A 9,253-nucleotide genomic window follows, 5' to 3' on the forward strand; every position below is an offset into this window, starting at 1 on the left:
GTGTGTGTGTAAATTGCATTTAAAGTTACATTTCAGGGGTGCAGGGAGGGGTGCTTTGGACCCCCCCCCACGCACCCTTGAAATTGCATTCACATTTTGAGATTCGCAATTTGAAATTCGCAAAATGTGAATGCCTTCCAATTCATTCCTATGGGCCTTTTGGCCCATAGATATCAATGGGAAGGGTTTTCCTTAATTGCGATTCGCAAATTGTGAATAGCAATTAAGGAAAAATACAGAATCGCAAAAAATATTGCGATTTTTTGATGCATAGCATTTTGTGATTTCTTAATTGCGATTCCTTAATTTTCGCAATTAAGAAATCGCAAAATGTAACAATGATGCATGTGGGCCGAAAAGTTTGGAGTGCGGATGATGGACTTTGTGGAAATAACAAAGGTGGTAGTCTGTAACTGAACAATTAATTTAAAGGAATTGAATGATTGACACAAACTACTCGAATATGTTTTAGAACTACATGGCCCAAAATAGAAAATGCTAAGCAACCAGAGGATTAAATAATATTTGTGTAAGCTCATGTTGAGCGTTGTGTGCAAGACATTTTAAGAAGGAAAATGTAAAAAAAAGTTGTTGGAAAAGAAGTACAGAAATGTCAAACTCCCAACCCTTTTCAGATGAGTGAAAATCCTGAAGTCACTATGTGGTATTTTCTTTTCTATTGGAAGTAAATTGGTCAAACTTCTTACAATGGTGTCATCCATCTGCAAAGCACTATAGAACAAATATTTAATTGAATTAAGCTCCAAAGGCTGACTGGCGATCATTTAGCTTAATCTTGCTAATATAAAGCATTTTGATTTATTCCCCCTTCCATGCTAGGTCTCTTACTGCAGCTCTACCTTATCCTTTCTCTCAGGGTTTCCAAAGCTAGGATGACGCCTTATGTGCTGCAGCCCCTTCTAACCATTTAGCAGGTAAACCGATACTGCCGGTTCAGAGACCCACACAGGACTGCCAGGTTTGTTCAGATTCTGTGATTGATGACGTGCTCTAGGTAACCCGGCTGTAACAAAAAGCTTTGTTTGAGTTTGTGCGCGTTTTAACAGTTTTCACTCATTTTTCAATATTTTATGTATCGGAGATTGCACTAAAAGTTGGACCACGGGTATGGTCCAGGATAGCAGCTACTATGCTTTGTTGTAGAGGAGGGCGTGCATTTTTATTCTTGTTTGATAGCTAGTGGTGCCATTTTTTGGCAGTGCGTGCTCTATTTGTCAAAGCAGGAAAGACACTAATGCCCCGGTTACTTACCGGTAATCTTCATTACTCCGAGTATAGTCTTCCTCGCCACATGATTTACATAGTGAGCATAAGCTCCACGACAGAACCCTCCAAAGCAAAAAAAGCCTCCCACCCCCTCCCAACATGGCCGACCAGTCCCACCTGACCTCTTAAAGAGGCGGACCGGCCCAACCAACAGCCTGATCTACCAAGCAAACAATGAAGCCGATAGCCAGACAGGGAGGCTATACTCGGAGTAATGAAGATTACCGGTAAGTAACCGGGGCATTACCTCCTCGTTAGTCTTCCTCGCCACATGATTTACATAGTGAGCAAATACCCAAGCCAACAAGGCTTCATTGACCACCATAAAAACAACACCACACGGTGATGCAGAGAAACCAACCCAAGGTTGAAGTAGAATAAATGAAAAGAAAACAGGGATCACAGGAAACCTGAAATCAAGACATAAAGGAAAAGTAGGCCAGCCAGGAGCCGCAGCACCTGCACTCCGAACGGCCCCAGCGAAGTCCCCCGGGACCGAAAGAGTCCCATGAACAAGGTGGGGGACGACAACGCCGACGCCCGACAAATCTCCACAGAGGAGACACCCTGAAGGGGGCCCAGGACATCGAGCCACTCCCCGTGGACCGACCCTGGACCCCCGCCGGATCCACCGAACCCAGCGAAGCGTAGGAAAGGATGATAGCCTGTGGAAGCCAGCGAACCAAGGTGGAAAGAGAGGGCTAGTGGCCCGAACGAACCGGGCCAAAAGACACAAACAGGTCATCCCACCGGGAAAGGGAGGACGTGCGGCCAAGAGAAGCCAAAACAGCACGCCGGACAACCAGCACGGACAAGAGAGGAACCTCGTCGGCCGGAAAAAAACGGTAAAGACACCACCCGAGTCCGGGACACCAGGGAAGGAACCCCGGGCAGGAAACGGGGGACATGCCGGAGGAACAACCTGTCCGGCAAAACCCGCAAGAAGGGAGGAGGAGCGGAGGCACGACCCCCGCACGCCCAACCGCCCAGCAGACACCACTGCCCCCCATAAAAAACCACCTAAAAGGTGAGGAACCGCAAAGCCACCGAGGCCAGGGGCTCAAAGGGCGGACCCTGAAGAGCTCGTAGAACGAGAGAGAGAACCCAAGGGCGGAGACTGGCCGAGCGTCCGAGGGCGACGGAGAAACAACTCCGGAGCCAAGCGAGCCACCAGGGAAACCAGCCCGCCGAACACCGGACAGCGGAAGGCCCGCAAGGAGCCCACCGGGCCCACAGGGAAGAAGGGGCCACGCCCAAGGAAAATCCCACAGCCAGGACATCCAAGACCCGCAAGGGGTCCACGGCGGCGGGATCAGCACCATGCCAACCGCCCCAACGCGAGAAGGAATCCCAGAGCCGGGCACAGGAGGAGAAAGTGGAATACCTGCGGGAGCCCAGCAGCCAAACCACAACCCCAGAAGAACAACCCCGAGCCAGTAGCGTCATCCGCTCAAGAATCAGGCCTGCAGAAGGAGACAGGCCTGCAGAAAGAGCCGGTTCAACACCGACTCCGGGAGCGGGGGACCCAACCACGGAACAGGACGAACCGGGACCGGCCAGCAGGCCGGAACCGTCCGCTCGCACAAGGAGAGGGTACCAGCTGCGGCGGACCCCGCCGGGAACCAAAACATGGGACGCTGAACGAAGACGCGTGACATCCCAGCGTGGGGGCCAAGCCAAACTTCTCAGCAACGTACCACTCCCAGTACATGTGCCGCCGAAGCGAGCACCCAGGAGCACCCCGGTCCTGCCCAAGCAATCCAGCAGAGGACCCCTGGCAACCGGGGGAACGGGGGCAACGCGCACAGCAGACCGAAAAAGGTCCAGCGAAAGACAGGGCATCACCGGGGTCAGGGCGAGACAAGGCAACGAAGGAAGATCCGACTCAGTCGATCCGCCACCACAGAGCCGGACCCCGGGGGAAAGATGGCCCGAAGGGACAGGACCGGCGAAACCGACACCCTCAGGTCGACTGACCCGTTGTATGGAACGCTTCACGAATTTGCGCGTCATCCTTGCGCAGGGGCCACGCTAATCTCCTCTGTATCGTTCCAATTTTAGTATATGTGCTGCCGAAGCGAGCACGGCTAGTACATGGGGACATCGAAGCACAGGTGCAAAAGGCGGCAGGCCAGGAGGACTGCCAGCAACACCCGAAGCACGAGGAGCTGCGCGACCGCAGGAGATCCCAACGACCCCCAAACGACCCGGCGCCAAAGGACGGCCCCCCCTGACTGACCCAGAGGGAAGTACCGGGTCCAGGCACACGACCCCCGAAGGATGACAAGCCCGAGACGGGAACCGAAGGGACCACCGCACATAGAGCAGGGAGCCGACGGAGGAGAGACACCGCCTGACGTGACGCCTCACCCACGAAAAAGACGAGGCCGGGATGTATCACATGTCCAGACAGGGAACACCAAGACTCCCTCCCGGCGAAGAAGATCCACCAGGCGGTACATGAGCACCGGTCCAACCCACGGGCCAGAAGGCAAGCCCAACAGAGGCACCCGCAACCGAGAGTGGGAACCCCCACTCGCAGTCCGGCTCACAGGCCAACCCATGGTCCCCGAAAACCCCTCAGAATAGACAAGGGAAGGAGTAGGCATCCGAACCCGTTGGGAAGGAGGGACCCCGCGGAAAGTCCGCAAGACCAGCAAGACCGGACACCGGCCAGCCAGCCCGAAGAGCCCAAGAACCGTGACAGCCACGTCCCAAGACGGGACGTAACGGAGGTGACAGCCCCCTCCCCCCCCCCAGGGAACCCCCAGGAGTGAGAGGGCCGAAAGCCAGGATCTAGGGGCGAAAAATGGAGTGGCAGTACCAGTACGAGACCGGAAAAACCGAAACTCGGGCCCGGGAGCCAAAACCTGAACGCACCTCGTGAAGACCTACACCTTGAAATCCGGGTGGAATGGCCGAAGGACCCCACCCCTGCAAGGGCGGGACGCCCCCACCCACAGGCGGACGAGGGGTCCGAAGGAAGGCCGCGCCCAGGGGAGCGGACCCCAATTGAAAAGACCGGAGACAGTCAGAGAAGGTCACACGCCGAAAACGCCGTCACCGCCGACAAGGACGCAGCCAGACCAGACGGCCGAGCCAGCCTCGCGGCCACCAGAGCGGATAAGGTGACAAAGCCCACCTCCACAACGCCCCTCACAACGGACGCAGGTAGAGGAAGGGAGTCCGGAGACATGCGTAGAGAACGCACCCAGGGAAACCCCGGGAACAACCCCCGCCACCGGAGGAGGGAAATGCAAGCCCTAAAAAGGAACGAAACACTAAAGTAAGCGTGCCATCCCAGCGCAGGGGCCCTGCCACACTTCACAGTAGCGTAACTTGAGACAAGAACAGCGCACTACACACCCGCAAGGGCACAAGGCGCTTGTACGACAGCAGCTGTGGACCCCATCCCGGCTAACCCCCTGAGGCGTCCCCCCCGGACACCTCCGAGGTGGAGGCCAGGCAGCCAAAGCATTGTGGGGGCCGAATGTGGAGAAAAAGCAAGTAATTGCCCAGAGAAGCAGAGCGGGACTCCATGAATGGAAAAGGCCCCGAGGCGTGACTTACCAGGTCCGTGGACTAAATCGAACCCCAGATCCGCCGAGGAACCGAACCCAGGTCCCGGGCCAGACCACTGCCCCTGGGCCTGCTGTTCCAACCAGTGGGCCACACTCCCCCACCGGGGCCACCGAGAGGGAGACGATGCCAGGAGGGGGCAGGGCACCCCGCCTCGCAAAGACCCCTAGAAGGGAAAGCGCAGGAAAACAGGGAGACCCCTCAGACGGCGACAGAAGGGGGGACACAACCCCCGCCACCCTGAGGAGACCAGAAGGCACAGCAACCCAGCAGTGCCAAAACACTTGAGCCCGGCGCAACCTGACGGCCCAGGCACAGGAGGAAAACACGGGCTCCCAGGGTGCCAGAAAAAGGACCCCAGAAATATCGAGCAGTCCCCACGCCGTTCCGCGCACGAAAAGAACGCGCCAAGCACTCCTGAGCCAAAACACAAAACAGTAGTGCACTGGCAAATGGAAACCAACCGTCCCCATGCGACCACAGAAATGAAATGCCCTCACCGAGGATCGTAGAGACAGACGCCCAGCCAACTGCCCAAGCAAGCCGCGTCCAAAACGCAGCGCCAGCAGGAGAAGGCCGTGTCAATCAATGGCCGCACCTGGTGGCAATCAAACCCCGCCCCCGAGAGGCGGGAGGCGCCCGGACCAACACCAGCGCGGCAAACCGCCGCGGCCCGTAGGGGAGTCAGAAATGCACGAAGGGAGGCGGCAGCGACCAGCGCCGCGCAACCGAGACCCAGGCTGGCAGGAAAGGAGCATCCGGACCCGGCCAGTGCAGAAAACGAGGTAGGACCGAGCCCGCCTCCAGACCGGTACGTGCTGCACGCCGAGGCTCCTACCCCGGCCAGGCTTCAGTGCAAGTACCGCCGGTAGGAGCGTCGCGCTATAGAATACGCCACACAGAGAATGGAGCATCAGGAGATGGCCACACAAAGACGTACGCAGTAAATTTTGGCAGCCGGGATTAAGGCACACAACCCGGCCCGCCTGTTTCCCTGCACGTAGTGCACCCAGACAAAATCCCCGTTTTTAAACAGCACAATTCAGAGACTTCACTCAGATTTGAAGTTTTTCATATCGTAGTCTCGGGTCTCGAACCCGGGGATGTGCTGCTTGTATCTTGGCTGCACGAACAGCGTGCGCCACTAGCTCCCATGTGCCTTGGGATACTTCCATGGGCAAAGGCACGTGAATGAACCCCTGCCCGTACACGGGTGAGGCACAACACACAGAACCTGCATACAAAATGCACGGCAATCACCTTCACACACACATGCGTCCAGCGCATTGAATGCCACCGGAGCCCCAGCACACACACAGGGGAACCAGCGCTGGACCCGAAGCCCTCAAACGGGCAAGGACCCTTCAGTAACGACCGGGGGAGACACGGGCATGTACAAACACTCCACACCCCCGGCCGCCCCCCCCCCCTGTAGACCCTTGGCACGCTAGAGCAGCACCTAACCGGCCCCACAGGACCGGGGGAAGGAAGAGGGGGGGGGGATTTGTAGGCATAAGGCACCAGGGACCGCTAGAGCAGGTCCACAACCCTAAACCCCAAGGGCCAGCTCACGCCGGCCCATCTTACCTGAACAGCGCCTCTGGAGAGAATCGCGCAGAACAAAAAAAACAGGCTGTTGGTTGAGCCGGTCCGCCTCTTATAGAGGTCAGGTGGGACTGGTCGGCCATGTTGGGAGGGGGTGGGAGGCTTTTTTTGCTTTGGAGGGTTCTGTCGTGGAGCTTATGCTCACTATGTAAATCATGTGGCGAGGAAGACTAACGAGGAGGTAATGCATACAACCATGGCCGGAGCGTGGACTTGCAGCTCTAGGTAACCCAGTTGTAACAAAACGCTTTGTTTGAATTTGTGCATGTTTTTACTCCTATTCTAATTGCACTAAAGGTTGGAACAAGGGTATGGCCTCTGATAGCAGCTACTATTCTTTGTTGTGAGGAAGGAGACTGGTATCTAGGATACCTGTAAGTCCTGGAATGGGGAGATGGATGGTGAAATGGAGTGGCAGTTGGAATTCATCTCCGTGGTGTGTAGATGCTTCCTGCCTTTTCCCTAATAAACCACGTACTCACTTTCAGCAGGGTGTGGTTATCCTTACAAGTAGGTGACGAGCTGGGATCAGAAGTTCCTCTGTGTCTAGGAACGCGGGGAACGTGGTTTGGGGAACAGTCGGACCTTGAACGGAGTGGATCGGTAGCAGCTGGGAATCTGGTACAGGACTCGGAGGGAAAGAACCTGTGGAAGGCGTCAGAAGTGCGGTGATTTGCAGGGGCTGTGAGTTAATATTTTGCCCATTTTCAGGCAGGCGCAACCTTCTGCTGCTGTCCCATGTGATCGGTGCGAGCGCGCTGTAGAACATTGTAGGCCGTTACTTTGACTTGCGAGGCCATCTCAACCCCCCCCCCCTCCCCCCATTTCCAGCGCAAGTCTTGTTGAGCGTGAGACACAGTCCCGCTGCACATGTGAAAAGACAGCCAACAGCGGGGCTCTACCGTGTACGTGGCAGCGCTGCAATGATACTTGTGTGCCACCATCTTGGAGGCAGGTTGTGCTAGCAAATCAGTGATACGCACACCAGCCTCCGTGTACAACGCTGCAACGAAGCAACGTGACCTGATCCCATCTTGACAGCAGATTTTCAAGATCATATTTAGAGAAGGGGTTGTACCAGTTAGGCATAAGGCCAGGAATATTACTTTGAGCGTTAAGGACAGTGTCATGGTACATCTGGATGATTTAGAAAGCAAGGGTATAATAGAACCGGTGGAGAGAGCAGAATGGTTAGCCCCAGTGGTGGTAGCACACAAACAGAATGGCAACATCAGGTTATGCATTCAATTGAGAGACCTGAACAAGAGTTTAGTTGTGGATAGTTTCCAACTCCCAGAATTGATCAGCTCCTTTCGCAGTCCAAAGACTGTAAATGGTTCTCTACCATAGACCTTACCTCGGCCTATCACCAGGTGATTCTACACCCCTCCAGTAGAAAATTAACATAATTTGTCACTCCTTTTGGTTGCTATAGGTTTATACGCATGCCTTTTGGGTTGGCATCGGCTGCTGCCGTTTTACAGTGGCTTATGCATAAGTTGTTCAGAGGTATCGATGGAGTGACATATTGTCAAGATGACATACTGGTGATGAGCCAAGATAGACAAGATTCCAGATTGGAGATGGTTTTAAAGAGTTTGGCTGAGGAAGGACTCACTGCAGAGTTAAAGAAATGTAAATTTGCTTCAAGGTCTGTATCGTACTTAGGACATGAAGTGGGAGTAGATGGCATTTCATCCAAAATAGTATTCTGCAGGCCAGTAATGCTCCTGTTCTGACATCCAAAGACAAGGTCAGATCTTACCTGTGTCTTGCTGAACTTTATCCTAAATTTGTTATGGATTTTGCCAAGAAAATACATAGGCTTTGTCAGAGACTCAAAACCAAACAGGAGTTTACCTTGAATAAGGAATTGCAAATGGATTTTGAAAATATCCAAAATAACTTGTGTATGGCTGTTCCTTTACAAGGGTATGAAATTGGTGCCTACACTGTGGTAACCAGTGATGTGATTGGAAAAGGGTTGGGAGCGGTAATGTCTCAAATTTGCGAGGCAGGGAAAGAAAACACAGCAGCGTATGCTTTTGGGTCTCTGTCTCCAGCGGAAGAAAAGTTCAGTACTAAAGAAAGAAATCCTAGCAGTAGTATGGGTCTAAAAATTATTCTGACTTTTTGTGGGGAACCAGATTTAAATTCTGCACAGACCACAAGCCTTTGGTAAAGATACTCAACATCAAAAGGAATAGCCAAGGCGATATCACGCATAGCACGAATGACACTTAGATTGTTGGATTATGTATATGATGTGGAGTACCTTCCAGGCAGTAAGAACAAAGTGGCTGCTTATTTGAGTACTCTGCTTTTTCTTTAAATGAGCACATTGAGAACACTTGGGATGAGTACAGTGAAGGGGATATTACTATATCCAAGGAAGATTGGGACACAGGTTACTTGGAGGATGAAGAATTGAGTGTGGTCAAAAATGACTTCACTAATGGGTGGTCAGCTAAAACAAGTTGTAAGAGATGTGTAAAAAGTTCTGGGAAATCAAATATGAATGATCACTTAGTGAAACGGGGCATAGCCTAAGAGGAGGAAGGGTTTTGCCTCCATGGAACTTGAGAAAGAAAATTTCGGAAATTAGTCATGAAGGGCACCTTGGTATTGTTAAAATCATGAAAAAGGTCACATCGTTGTATTGGTAGCCAGGGATTGATATGGATCCAGACAAGTATGCAAGGAACTGTCAATGGTGTGCTAATTCGGAGAAAAGTCTATCCACATTCCATCCTCCCCTTGGGGACAGAACATGCAAGGAAAG

At 53.3% G+C, this 9,253-nt stretch overlaps 1 non-coding gene across 1 annotated transcript; it reads right to left on the reverse strand.

The window, feature by feature from the left end:
* Positions 1-3,265: 3,265 nt before the first annotated feature.
* Positions 3,266-3,372, reverse strand: LOC147709033 (U6 spliceosomal RNA). Its single transcript, XR_015296900.1, has one exon. It is a non-coding gene; the product is annotated as a U6 spliceosomal RNA (small nuclear RNA).
* Between the last annotated feature and the right edge of the window lie 5,881 nt (positions 3,373-9,253).

The sequence above is a fragment of the Lissotriton vulgaris genome, chromosome 6, assembly GCF_964263255.1.
Source record: "Lissotriton vulgaris chromosome 6, aLisVul1.2, whole genome shotgun sequence".
NCBI lineage: Eukaryota > Metazoa > Chordata > Amphibia > Caudata > Salamandridae > Lissotriton > Lissotriton vulgaris.